Here is a 15,460-nt window from a genome sequence, read left to right on the forward strand (position 1 = left end):
ACTTGCGTGTAGTCTCCTACTGGATTGATACCTTGGTTCTCAAAAACTGAGGGAAATACTTACGCTAGTTTGCTGCATCACCCTTTCCTCTTCAAGGGAAAACCAACACATGCTCAAGAGGTAGCAAGAAGGATTTCTGGCGCCGTTGCCGGGGAGATCTACGCACAAGTCAAGACATACCAAGTACCCATCACAAACTCTTATCCCTCAATTACATTATTTGCCATTTGCCTCTCGTTTTCCTCTCTCCCACTTCACCTTTGACTTTTCTTCGCCTTCTTCCTGTATGTATCTTTGTTTGTGTTTCCTTGTGCCTTCTATTTGCTTATATCTTTGCTTGCTAAAAATCTATTGATATGGATCCACTTAAAGTGTTCTACTTGGATCATCTTCGATCCTTATGCGCTCGTGCTGAAACCCCAACTAGCCTAGTTGATGGGAAATCTTTAGATGAGCATGCTCATTTTGTCCGTCACTATTTGTCTGAAAAAGGGAGACTCTTATGGGATCAAATAAATTGATTGCTGTGTTATGCCTGGAATCTTTGTGAAATGTATGATTTTACTTGTTGCTCTAAGAACCCTAAAAAACATCTCCCCTACATATGTGAGTTTAATGATAATGAAGTCTTATCTTCTTATGCAAAGGGTGTTTATAGTTACTACGACATCAAACAAATTGAAGAATTTGTTGCTTTTAAGGGTGCTTATGAAGTTGCTTCTTTGATTGAAAAGTATGATGTTACTCTCTACGAATCTAAAATTTTTGACATACTTAAATATTGCTATGAAAACTATGCTCATAATGTCTATGTCAAAGAATTTATTGAAAGAATGACCGCTGCTTTGGAAGAAAATAATGATATGCATGAATCTATATATAATTATGATTCCGATGATTTGATTGAAATATCTCTTGATGAACATGATGCTTGCTATTCTTGTGCCTATGATGCCAGTATTTATGAAGATGAATTTGCTATAGTTCCTTATGTTAAACATGAGATCGTTGCTATTGCACCCATACTTGATAGTTTCTTCAATGAAAAGCATTATTACAATGATTCTATTATAAATTCTATTAATGTCAATTATGCTAATAATATGCAAAACCCTAATCATGGGGATGCTAATTTTGCTATGTCCTCTATTTGTTGCAATGATCATGATTGGGGTGATTCTTCTTTTGATCTTGAAAATTTATTTAAGCCCCATGATGAATATGAGATTGATAATAGTGTTTGCAATATTATTGAAAGTGGGTTTGGAAGAGTGTCAACTTTAGATCCCACATATTTGGAAATTGTTCTATCTTATGATTTTTTTTATAAAAGTGGGTTTGGAGAGGTCATGACTTTAGTTAATGTTAATCCCACTATTTTGGAAATTGTTCTATCTTATGATATGCATGTGGATTGTGTTGAGAATATTTTATGTGATAGCTATATTGTTGAATTTGCTTATGATACCACATGTAATTATTATGAGAGAGGAAAATATGATTGTAGAAATTTTCATGTTGCTAAATTACCTCTCGTTATATTGAGATTGCTATTGTTTCTTTCCACTTCCTTGCATATGCTAGTTTTTGCTTGCTATGATAATTTTTTTGCCTATAAGATGCCTATGCATAGGAGGTATGTTAGACTTAGATGTGTTTGTCGCGTGTTTCATGATTCTCTCTTTGTGCTTCAATTCTTGTCTTTCATGTGACAATCATTGAAATTATCAATGCCTAGCTAGGGGCATTAAACGATAGCGCTTGTTGGGAGGCAACCCGATTTTATTTTTGTTCCTTGCTTTTTGTTCCTGTTTAGTAATAAATAAATCATCTATCCTCTGTTATGATTGTGTTTTTATGTTTTAATTAGTGTTTCTGCCAAGTAAAGCCTTTAGGATCTTCTTGGATGACTGTTATTTGATCTTGCTGAAAAAAAACAGAAAGTATGCTCACGAGAATAATTTTAATTTCTAACCAGAGAGCACTAAAATACTGATTCCAACTGAAGTAGATCAATATACAAATTATTTAGGTCTTCCTAATTTGGTAGAATTTTTGGAGTTACAGAAGTACTCGAAACCTACAAATTACTACAGACTGTTATGTTTTTGACAGATTCTGTTTCTCGTGTGTTGTTTGCTTATTTTGATGAATCTATGGCTAGTATCGGGGGGTATGAACCATAGAGAAGTTGGAATACAGTATTTTAACACAAATATAAATAAATAATGAGTTCATTACAGTACCTTAAGTGGTGGTTTGTTTTCTTACTAATGGAGCTCATGAGATTTTCTGTTGAGTTTTGTGTTGTGAAGTTTTCAAGTTTTGGGTAAAGATTTGATGGATTTTGGAACAAGGAGTGGCAAGAGCCTAAGCTTGGGGACGCCCAAGGCACCCCAAGGTAAAATCCAAGGACAACCAAAATCCTAAGCTTGGGGATTCCCCGGAAGGCATCCCCTCTTTCGTCTTCGTCTATCGGTAACTTTACTTGAGGCTATATTTTTATTCACCACATGATATGTGTTTTGCCTGGAGCGTCTTGTATGATTTGAGTCTTTGATTTTTAGTTTACCACAATCATACTTGCTGTAGACACCTTTTGGGAGAGACACACATAAATCGGAATTTATTAGAATACTCTTTGTGCTTCACTTATATCTTTTGAGCTAGATAATTTTGCTCTAGTGCTTCACTTATATTTTTTAGAGCACGGTGGTGGTTTTATTTTGTAGAAATTATTGATTTCTCATGATTCACTTATATTATTTTGAGATTCTTTTAGAAAAACATGGTAATTTGCTTTGGCTATAAAATTAGTCCTAATATGATAGGCATTCAAGATGGGTATGATAAAAACTTTCATATAGAGTGCATTGAGTACTATGATTCTTGATAGATGTTTTGAGATATAAAGGTGGTAATGTTAGAGTCATGCTAGTTGGGTAATTGTGAAATTGAGAAATACTTTGTTAAAGTTGGCAAGTCTAGTAGCATGCACGTATGGTAAACGCTGTGTGACAAATTTGAAGCATGGGGTGTTCTTTGAGTGCTTTCCTTATGAGTGGTGGTTGGGGACGAGCAATGGAATTTCCTACCAATCTATCCCTCTAGGGGCATGCGTAGTAGTACTTTGCTTCGAGGGCTAATAAACTTTTGCAATAAGTATATGAGTTCTTTATGACTAATGTGAGTCCATGGATCATACACACTCTTACCTTTCTGCAATGTGCTAGCCTCTTCGGTACCGTGCATTGCCCTTTCTCACCTTGAGAGTTGGTGCTAACTTCGCCGATGCATCCAAACCCCGTGATACGATACACTCTATCACACATAAGCCTCCTTATATCTTCCTCAAAACAGCCACCATACCTACCTATTATGGCATTTCTATAGCCATTCCGAGATATATTGCCATGCAACTTTCCACTGTTCCGTTTATTATGACACGCTCCATCATTGTCATATTGCTTTGCATGATCATGTAGTTGACATCGTATTTGTGGCAAAGCCACTTCCATAATTCTTTCATACATGTCGCTCTTGATTCACCGCATATCCCGGTACACCGCTTGAGGCATTCACATAGAGTCATATTTTTGTTCTAGTGTCGAGTTGTAACATTGAGTTATGAGTAAATAAAAGTGTGATGATCATCATTATTAGAGCATTGTCCCATATGAGAAAAGTGAAAAAATAGGCCAAAGAAGCCCAAATAAAAAAATGAGATAAAAAGAGAGAAGGGACAATGTTACTATCCTTTTTCCACACCTGTGCTTCAAAATAGCACCATGGTCTTCATGATAGAGAGTTTCTTATTTTGTCACCTTCATATACTAGTGGGAATTTTTCATTATAGAACTTGGCTTGTATATTCCAATGATGGGCTTCCTCAAAATTCCCTAGGTCTTGGTGAGAAAGCAAGTTGGATGCACACCCACTCAATTTCTTTAGATGAGCTTTCATACGCTTATAGCTCTAGTGCATCCGTTGCATGGCAATCCCTACTCCTCGCATTGACATCAATTGATGGGCATCTCCATAGCCCGTTGATTAGCCACGTCAATGTGAGACTTTCTCCTTTTTTGTCTTCTCACATAACCCCCATCATCATATACTATTCCACCTATAGTGTTATATCCATGGCATGCGCTCATGTATTGCATATGGGTTGAAAAGGCTGAAGCGCGTTAAAAAGTATGAACAACTGCTCGGCTTGTCATTGGGGTTATGCATGAGGGGAGCATTTTGTGTGACGAAAATGAAGCATGGCCAAACTATATGATTTTGTAGGCATAAGCTTTCTTTGGCTATATTATTTTGATAAGACATAATTTCTTTGTTAGTATGCTTGAAGTATTACTATTTTTATGTCAATATTAAACTTTTATCTTGAATCTTTTGGATCTGAACATTCATGCCACAATAAGGAGAATTACATTGAAAATATTATTATGGAGCATTCCACATCACAAATTCTGTTTTTATCATCTACCTACTCGAGGACGAGCAAAAATTAAGCTTGGGGATGCTTGATACGTCTCCAACGTATCTATAATTTTTGATTGTTCCATACTATTATATTATCTGTTTTGGATGTTTAATGGGCTTTATTATACTTTTTATATTATTTTTGGGACTAACCTATTAACCGAAAGCCGAGTGCAAATTGCTGTTTTTTTGCCTATTTCAGTGTTTCGCACAAAAGGAATATCAAACGAAATACAAACGGAATGAAACCTTCGCGAGGATCTTTTTTTGGAAGAAACGTGATCCAGGAGACTTGGAGTGGACGTCAAGGAAGTAGCGAGGCGACCACGAGGTAGGAGGGCGCGTCTAGGGGCGCCAGGCGCGCCCCCACCCTCGTGGGCCCCTCACAGCTCCACCGACCTACTTCTTTCGCCTATATATAGTCTTATACCCTGAAACCTTCAGGGAGAGCCACGATACACCTTTTCCACCGCCGCAACCTTCTGTACCCATGAGATCCCATCTTGGGGCCTTTTCCGGCGATCTGCCGAAGGGGGATTCGATCACGAAGGGCTTCTACATCAACACCATAGCCTGTCCGATGATGTGTGAGTAGTTTACCACAGACCTTCGGGTCCATAGTTATTAGCTAGATGGCTTCTTCTCTCTCTTTGGATCTCAATACAAAGTTCCCCTCGATCTTCTTGGAGATCTATTCAATGTAACTCTTTTTGCGGTGTGTTTGCTGAGATCCGATGAATTGTGGGTTTATGAACTTGATTATCTATGAATATTATTTGATTCTTCTCTGAATTCTTAGATGCATGATTTCATATCTTTGCAAGTCTCTTCGAATTATCAGTTTGGTTTGGCCTACTAGATTGATCTTTCTTGCAATGGGAGAAGTGCTTAGCTTTGGGTTCAATCTTGCGGTGCTCGATCCCAGTGACAGAAAGGGAAATGACACATATTGTATTGTTTCCATCGAGGATAAAAAGATGGGGTTTATATCATATTTCTTGAGTTTATCCCTCTGCATCATGTCATCTTGCCTAAAGCGTTACTCCATTCTTATGAACTTAATACTCTAGATGCATGCAGGATAGCGGTCGATGTGTGGAGTAATAGTAGTAGATGCAGAATCGTTTTGGTCTACTTGTCACGGACGTGATGCCTATATTCATGATCATTGCCTTAGATATCATCATAACTATGCGCTTTTCTATCAATTGCTTGGTAGTAATTTGTTCACCCACCGTAATACATGCTATCTTGAGAGAAGCCACTAGTGAAACCTATGGCCCCCGGGTCTACTTTACATCATATAAGTTTCCAATCTACAATTCTAGTTTACTATTTATTTTGCAATCTTTATTTTCCAATCTATATCATAAAAATACCAAAACTATTTATCTTATTATCTCTATCAGATCTCACTCTCGTAAGTGACCGTGAAGGGATTGACAACCCCTTTATCGCGTTGGTTTGCGAGGTTCTTGTTTGTTTGTGCTGGTACTAGGGGACTTGCGTGTAGTCTCCTACTGGATTGATACCTTGGTTCTCAAAAACTGAGGGAAATACTTACGCTAGTTTGCTGCATCACCCTTTCCTCTTCAAGGGAAAACCAACACATGCTCAAGAGGTAACAAGAAGGATGAGAGAATGAAGAGAGTAACCCTAGTAAAGCAAGCGCTCAGGCCCTGATGTCTTGTTTAGATCTGGAGAGAATGAGAGAATGAAGAGAGCAACCCTAGTAAAGCAAGCGCTCAGGCCCCGACGTACATATATAGTGGAGTGATTATCTTTTTCTCTCCACAAAAAGCATTTCAATTTGTGTACGTGGCATTAAAGAAAAGAAACTCTCTATTTAAGGTGAGTAACTGTACGAATCCTACTTACTACTAGTAGTAGTATTGTTCACTTGTGCTCCCCGGCCCTCCATTCATTGAACAACCCCACGGGTGAATAAACATACAATACTAGTATTTATATAGAACGAACAAGCTCGAACTATTTTCGCGTAGTTAAAAGTTGAGGGCGGGGCTTTCCCCGGGCAGTACGCGTGGCAGTTTTCGCGTAGGCGGTTTGACAGAGAGGCGAGGAGGGTGAGTGAGTAGCGGATTCAACTTACTTACTGTTGGAAAGGTCGGGCTGTGTGATTTGATGGCACGTTACTGCTAGAAAGACTTGTGATATGACTACTCACTATAGTCATGAATTACTGGTGGTACGACCGGGGTGATGCCCCCCTTCCGTTCCGCACTCTAATCTGGTGCATGACACGTCGACCCGGATGTTAGCTCTGCCACATGTCGGTGAAGTATGTAGGAGGAGTGCGAACCACGGCAGCATAGTGAATTAGTAGTAGAAAACAATGTGCTGATATGGCCATAAAAACAGTGTGCTACGGTCCAGACTGTAGCATGTACTGTACAGTACTACTCCTCTTGTTTGGATCCTTGAGTTAGAGCTAGTTTGGGTTGAAGTAGCCTCAAATTATCCAAACAGGAGGGGTTAGTTTGAGCTAGTTTGCTCTAACCTAGCTAAAAAAACTAGCCCGGTGGAGAGGTTCTAATTGGGTTAGTTCTCCTCGGGCCCACTAAAAGATAACTAAAAAAATCTCCCCTGCCCGGACCAGATCGCTCCCTCCGCCCCCTCCCCCTCGCACGACTCCTCTCTGTTCCCCATCGGGCCGCCCGCCCAAGCGCCGCTTCGACGCTCGCCCTCTCTCTCCCAAGGCCGTCCTCTCCCTCTGGCCTCCGCCGCCCTCCTCTGGCCGCCCTCTCCCTCCGGCCTTCGGAGCTCGCCCCGCTCCTCCTTCACCGGTCATTTTTCTCCCTCTATCATGCGCGGCGGCGGCGCATCTACCAGGGAGGTCGCGAGAGGGGTGAGTTTGTTCGTTCCTTCTCTGTCTCACAACCATATCATTGATCTTGCTCGCTCTAGTGCTAATTCTGATTTGGAAAAGTAGATCCTGATTAAACTTGGTATAGATTTGTGGTGCACTCATGGAATTATTTGATGCTGCTTGAGGAGGCAATAAATCTTTGATTCAGTTCACCTTTCTAGGTATTTCAGTTTTAGGCTTGCATTATTTCTAGAGGCCCAAAGAATCAGCTCACCTTTCTAGGTATTTCAATTCCCGGCTTGCATTATTTCTAGAGGCCCAAAGATTCAGTTCACCTATCTAGGTATTTCAGTTTCAGGCTTGCATTATTTCTAGAGGCCCAAAGATTTAGTTCACCTTTCTAGGTATTTCAGTTTCAGGCATGCATTATTTCTAGAGGCCCAAAGATTCGGTTCGTAGTCGTCGGCAAGTGGCCCTGCTACCCATGCCGGTGTCGACCTCAACTCGCAAGCGCCGGCATCGGAGGGGTTCCCGAGGCTTCGGCTCTATAGAGCCTTCCTTGAGAGCGTCAATGACGAGCTCCTCCCTGGGTGCGTCAGGGGCTCCAGGCTCCCTCCCTATTGTGAATGACTTCCATGATGAGTTAGCTCATTCTTTGTTTCATGGAGTGTATTTTTTTGTGAAGCTTGATTGAGGACTTGTATGTTTAAGTGGGACATCTCAATTGTATGGACAAAGTAAAATTTATCATGTTTTGCATGCTCGATTTGTAAAGATGGTTCGTTTATGTCAATTGTGAGCGGGAGGAGGCCACACAAGAGCCGTCCACACCAAATCCAGCAGGAAATAGGGTCCAAAGTAGTCAAATGATTGAGAAAGAACATTTATTGTCAATCTAACCCTGCCATCCATACACCTCTTTGGTTTAGAGTTAGTTCAGGGTTATAATCTAACTCTAACCTCTAACTGTGTTAGAGTTCTCCTCGTCTCGGTTCATCGCCATCATACTTTCCCCATTTCTGTGTTTTCAGTATCCTGCGAATCAAAGAGGCCCTTAGACTGGTTTAGGTCCGGTAGTTTTTTATAAATGTGTTATGTCCAAAATTTAATGAACGTGCTTTGGTTTCTACGAAAACAATCTGGTTTCATGTAGTAATTCATTTATTCTTCCGTGGGGGTTTGCATGTAATTCGTGAAGTCTGAAATGTAAAGTACCCCGGCATATGCTTCGAGTCGTGCATATGTCCCACATGTCGGCGAAAGGGAGCATGTAGAAATAGCCTAGGAGTACATATAGGAGGATAAATGCGTGAAAAAATATGTACGGCGAAGCGTAGTTGCAGTTCGAAAAGGAGACCTAAAGTGATGACAGGTATAGATCGCACGCACCCAACTAGTGGTAGTACTAGTCATACGACTACTTTTCCCTAAAAAAGGCGTACGAGTGCTCAGTACTCCTATTCTATCAACACGAGTCCCATCTGACAAGAGCGTCCATGCTACATCTAGCTCTTCTCCCTCGTTTCTCTCTTCTAATTCCAAACTCAGCTGACGCCCGATGGGCGGGGTGGGGATTTGCCGATGGTAGGTTTGCTCAACTATGGCCCCACCTCACAGTGAAAACGTTACGACTAGAATAAAAATGCCATATACTCCTATACTAATAAAACATTAAGGCCACGAGGTGAAGCAGTGCTGGTTATAGGAGGCAAGAAGAAGAGATGCATCCGTCGACGACGTCCACCTCCTCGACTCAGTGCGCCGGCCCACCAAACGGCGGCTAAGTAGCAGCGGCTTTCGTAGCCAGGTCGACGTGCTTCTGAACAATGGCGTCCAAAAATTCCAGCCGCTGGAAGAAGGCCAACATCTTTTTGTCCTTGCTGGCCTTGTAGTGGCCTATGTAGACGATTTCCTCGTAGACGTGGATGTGCAGGTCGACGGTTTCTTGCATGGCGACGCGCTGTGCAGCGAGCGCGGCCTCGAGGTGCACATTCTTCATCGCGACCTCCGGCACCTGCAGGGCCACCAGGGCTTGAAAGAGTTCGTCACCATGGAGGCCGATGAGGGTGGCAGGCAATGAGGAGACTGGGCACGCGGGCTGGAGCAGTACGACAAGGTCGATCGCGCACTTCTGGACGACGGTGAACTTGCGGATGGAGTTGACCATCATGTCTTCCATGCAAGAGGTGAAGCCAGCATCGGCGAGGGCTATGATGCCGGCGGTCGCTCGCACCGTCTGGAAACGCTGCGCGCTGCAGGGCCACAGGTCGGCGCCTTGGATGATTTGGCACAGCGGACTGCCGCTCGCGTCCATCGCCTCCATAGGTGCTTCTGGCTTCTGGTCACTTGGTCTTGGATTGGAGTGAGCAGTGTTGCCTAGAGACTAGGAGTAGATGGATTGGAGTGGTGGGGTGCCTTTATATGAGAATCCAAACTCTGTTGCCTTCACATTGTGCTGGCTCTATTCTGCTTCTCCAATTAATTCCCATTGCATGTAATTGAGGATGCATCATTGACCGTTCAACGTCTCGAGAACCGCTACCCTCTCCCTCCTTGGCATTCAAGCACCTATGGAGGCGACTGCCCCTCGCGTCTATCACATGTCAGGAGACGTTCCCGTCGACGACGAGGTGCCTATGGTGCCTATTGTGCATTGCGACCAAGGCAGAGAGGAAAACGAGAGAACTACGTATTTATTTACGGTGTAGATTCACTCATTTTGCTCCATATGTACTCCGTCTTGGTGTAGTCTAGTCACTTGTTGAAATATCTAGAAAGGCAAATACTCCTTTCTAGTTTACAGGGCCATACTAGCAAGTAATAGTGGGATCACATAGCAATTTTGTCTCATGCAAGAGCCTGGCTATATGCGTGCTCCAAGCTTCACAACTGCCACGTTCGGGTTGCGCTTGGCTCTTCGCCTCTTCGAGAATACAAACAATGATGTTACTACTACTACTTCTACAATATCGAATCCACTGCTGCATGTCCGTCCACCACGAGCGGGAGGGATAGCTTGTTGTAGTACTATGCAAAAGCATGTCCTCGTCTGCGAGCCACCGCGTGCATGGGCAAGGGAGAAGGCGTGTAGTAGTAAAGCCAAGCTTCTCCTCGTTGTATGATTTGACGCGACACATCATAGCACTGGCCCCACATGGTTGCCTCTAAACTTGGCTGAGGTTGGTCACAGTGGGGAGTAACTTAAACTAGTAACATGCATATGTACTAGTCTATGTTACTACCTCTATAGTGCATAGTATCATAGATTAGTATCATAGGTGGTCTCAATTATTGCCATGCATAACACATAGTAGCATCACATTTATTATGTTACGGTATCTACCTATGTTACTATAACCATCTCTCTCTTCTTTAATTATCTGCCACATAAGCATGTTTGCGAGTCCCAAGTGCATGATACTACTTATGTTACCCCCACTATGGCCAGCCTGAAAGACCCGCAGTGTACAATACTCCATTTGCTGCAACCTCTAACATTTACCCCACCACAAATTAAAATATATATTCCTGTCTTGACCAGATGAGCGTGGAAACTACAATCACGAGGCTATTCCTGTCGAATGCCCCAATAAGCGTAAGATACGTATCCGACGGTGTCAGTTTTTGCACGTACACAACAGTAGAAAAAGAACTAGTACCATGGCATATGCTACACCACGGTCGAGAACACGTGCCCACATTACGCCATCCGGGAATAGTGCCGCACTTCGAAACTAGATCCGTCAATAAATTTTGAGCGCGTCTCGTCACATTCCAAATTACTACTACTACCACGCTATATTTAATTGCAAACCTGTTCACACCGATCACAATGTAAACGGTTTCACACTTAGGAGCATATTAGTAGTACTCAGTTATAAATACTACTATGCCAAGATGACTGCACATTCCTCCTCAACTCCTCATCCACAAAAAACAATGAAGTCAATCAAGCCATGGCCAGCGTGAGTTTTGGGTCGAGAGATTTCCACCAGGGAGAGGCGAGCATGGAACAGGAAGCACGAGAGATGTCACGGCTCGCCGCGAAAGCAGCCGACATGTCCAGCCTTGAAGCAGTAAAAGCACAGAGGTCCCGCTGCACCGCCGAAGTAGCATGGAGGTCTCGCCGCGTCGTCGATGTAGCAGACTGGTCCGGCCATGCCGTGAAAGCAGCAGAGATGTCCCACCGCGCCGCCGAAGCAGCATGGAGGTCTTGCCGCGCCGCGGTGGCCTGGGAAAATTTCTCGCGGGCAGGCGAGGACTCTTACAGGCGCATGCATGCGATGGTCCATAGCCAGATGGATCAGATCTCCAGCTGGGTGAGGTTGCAGGATGAGTCTACCGGTGTCATCTGGCAACTAGGGGAGGGCAATGCGAAGCTTCAGGCCGAGCACGACCTGTTGAGGGCGAAGACCGCCAGAAGGGCGAAGCAGGCGGAGGAGACCGCTGCCTTGTTGCAGAGGACGGGTGTCATCGTCGAGAAACTTATGGACGAGAATGCCATGCTCCGCATTGAGCGCAACAGGATGGTGGAGGAGTCCATGGATGCTACCAAGCAGCGTATTAAGGGCATGAAACTGATGAAAGAGATCATCACCGCTCGCCGCGAGAACTAGTCTCCGCAACCTGCTGCGCATAAAGAAAGCACAAATCAACGAGCTAGGTCGTTGTATGTGTCTTCCTTCTTCTTTTTCCTTGTGTATTTCGGGCGTAGCCGCATGTGGCTTTTTAATTTCTTCCTAATTATGTAAGACAATTATTATCCACTCTTGTCGTCCTTATATATATTCATCAGTCTTGCTATAAGTCGTAGTAGATGCTATATAGGTCCGTTGGATCTTACATCAAGATCCGTGCAAAATTTTCTTTTCAGATTTTTTTGTTCTCTCTTAAATCTCAGTCGAGTGAGACATTAATTGCCACGCCATTAAACAGAGGCTCGGGCGCCATTAATGAAGACCTTGGGAGAGAGGTGGACGGCAAATGGAGGTCAAAGGGCTCTCCTCCCGATAAGAACATGCAGGGGTCTGGTCGCACGCCTCCCGTACTCAAATAGCTACCCTGCACGGTGCCTCCTAGCTAATAAAAAAAGGGGACATGTGGTGACACGTAAATGGTAAATATAACGCCCACGGTTTCAATAATACTTGTGTTATCAATTGTAACGTGACATCACTTGTTCCAAAATGACTTTGTTGATTTTTAATGTGTGCATCTTCGCAAATCGGACAGCAAAATTACCACAGCATGTTGGTGCCATGTCATGACACCAAGCCAAGTTTCATGATTTTCATGCATATTTCGGTTTTATAGGAATTAAAAAACCAATTTTCTCAATGTTTTCAACCGAGCCACGACGCCCAGATGTTTGAATTTCATTCCGCATGGGACCTAGAAATTTACCCGAGGACACACATGAGATTTTTCAACCAGCTTTGGTGCACTGGAGCTTGTGCTTGTATTTCAAATTTGAATTGTGCACACAAAGGTGACACGTTCCCTCTCAGAACCACGAGCCTTCTTGAGAGAAGCTCCGGTTTGCAAGAAAATTATACCAAAACTTGTTCCTATTCTGCCAATTTTTTTATCATAGCATGGTAGTACCATGACATGACACCATGCCAAGTTTCATGATTTTCAGGCGTGTTTTGGATTTACAAGAATTTTAAAACCAAGCTTCTCAAGGTTCTCGGGTGAGCCACGATGCCCAGAATTTTGAATTTCATTCCCATTTCTTGCATGGGACCTAGAAATTCACCCGAGGACACACATGTGATTTTTCAACCAACTTTGGTGCACGGGAGCATGTGCTTGTAGTTCAAATTTGAATTATGCACATTAAATGACCAGAAACTCAATTAATGTATAAAAAAGGCCAAATGAACCCGGAATAATTCCAAAATTTAACAGGGCACTCATGTAGTTCTATGTTGCCTCTATAAAGAAACTCAAGGGGGGCAGCGTATATTGTTTCGCACTCAAAGGTGACACGTTCCCTTTCAGAACCACGAGCCTTCTTGAGAGAAGCTCCGGTTTGCAAGAAGCTTATACCAAATCTCGTTCCAAATCGGCCCAATTTTTTACCACAACATGTTAGTGCCATGACATGACACCATGCCAAGTCCACGCGAGTGTTGGATTTACATGAATTTAAAAACCAAGTTTCTCGATGTTCTCGGCCGAGTCATGATGCCCAGATGTTTGAATTTCATTCCCATTTCTTGCATGGGACCTAGAAATTCACCCAAGGACACACATGTGATTTTTCAACCAACTTTGGTGCACCGGAACATGTGCTTGCAGTTCAAATTTGGATTATGCACATTAAATGTCCAGAAACTCAATTAATGTATAAAAAGGCCAAACGAACCCGGAATAATTCCAAAATTTAATAGGGCACTCATATAGTACTATGTTGCCTCTATAAAGAAAATCTGGGGGGCAGCGTATATTGTTTCGCACACAAAGGTGACACGTTCCCTCTCGGAACCACGAGGCTTATTGAGAGAATCTCCGGCTTTGCAAGAAGCTTATACCAAAATTTGTCCCAATTCATCCAAGAATTATATACATATGAAAACAAGGTTTAGATTACCCCGAACATCTCGCCACCTTGACCAATGTACTCTAATTTGAATTCAACATAAAACGAATACAAATATTTGAATTGGAGATCGTATGTTACTTGTAGTTTATAGTGAAATATGATTACTGCTATATGCATGGTTTTTGTTATCAAGATAATATTTAAATGATTGTATAACTTGACAACAATCGTATTCAAATAAGGAAAATTGATTCCAATTTAGTCCATATGGTAGAGGACAATATATATGTTCATAGGGTGGGGTAAAATGTTCATATATGATGGAAGATCAAAATGTAGGACTACATCCATTATAAACCGCAAGGTCACCTAACGATATTTTCAAATTCAACATAACGTAGATTCAAAAATTGAAATTCGAGATCCTGGCATTTGCAATCATATAAAAAGGGGCATGACTCTTTCTTTTGGCGGAAATTGATTTGTTTTTTGTTGTTGTTGTTGAGGGAAGTGCGAATTGATTTTGTACTGTACAGGGTAATCTTGTTCTCCTGATTTTTTTAGTTTTTTCTTGTAGTTTTTTCAGTGACATTTGTAACAATATAGTAAAAGGGGACATGACACTCTTGTGTCTTGTATGAATTGTTTTTTTGTACACGTTAAGTTTGTTCTGTCGAACAAGGAATCTGCGCCTTGTTATCCCGAAATTTTAAGCTCGAGTATCTTTTGTCTCATCTACTTTGAAACTCCCACCTCTTCAACCCGCGCCGCGCCTTGTTATCCCGAAATTTCAAGTGTGCGAATGTAACACCCCGTATGTAACTTGCCATATTTGTATTCCAACCGTAGCCATTTCCGGCACTAAGTTATGACATTTCCTCGTTGTCGGGTTTTTGTCTTCGTGTTGCTTTTGTCTTTGTCATGCATCTCATGTCATGTCATCATGTGCACCACATTTGCATACATGTTCATCTCATGCATCCGAGCATTTTCCCTGTTGTCCGTTTTGCATTCCGGCGCTCCTATGTCCTCCGGTGTCCCTTTCTACCTCTTTTCGTGTGCAGGTGTTTAATGTTTTCGGATTGGAATGAGACTTGCCAAGCAGCCTTGGTTTACTACCGGTAGACCGCCGGTCAATTTCGTGCCATTTGGACTTCGTTGGATACTCCAACGGTTAATTGAGGAACCGAAAAGGCCTCGTGTGTGTTGCAGCCCAACACCCCTCCGAAGTGGCCCAAAACCCACCGAAAACCCTGCTCAATTTGGAGCCTCCTAGCTCCCTCTACCTATAAAAAGGCAACTCCCCCCGAAAATCCTGGATCCATTCTACCCTAACCCTAGTCTCCTCCCACCTCTCGCCGCCGGACGCGTCCGCTTCGTGCCGGACGTGTCCGACTTGACCCGCCGCCTCCACGTGGCACCTCCCGGTTCGCCCAGCCGCCTCCCTCCGCCGCCAGCCCGCTCGGCCCAGGCACGGCCCTCCCTGGCCCGTGCGTGTCCCCGCCGCCTTCGCGCGCCCGCCGCCGCCTACCTCCTCGCCCGCGCCTCCTCCTCTCTGTCCGAGGCTACCCAGCGCCGCCGTCGCCATCGCCGACTGC

Source organism: Triticum aestivum, chromosome 2A (genome assembly GCF_018294505.1).
Source record: "Triticum aestivum cultivar Chinese Spring chromosome 2A, IWGSC CS RefSeq v2.1, whole genome shotgun sequence".
In the NCBI taxonomy this organism is placed as follows: domain Eukaryota; kingdom Viridiplantae; phylum Streptophyta; class Magnoliopsida; order Poales; family Poaceae; genus Triticum; species Triticum aestivum.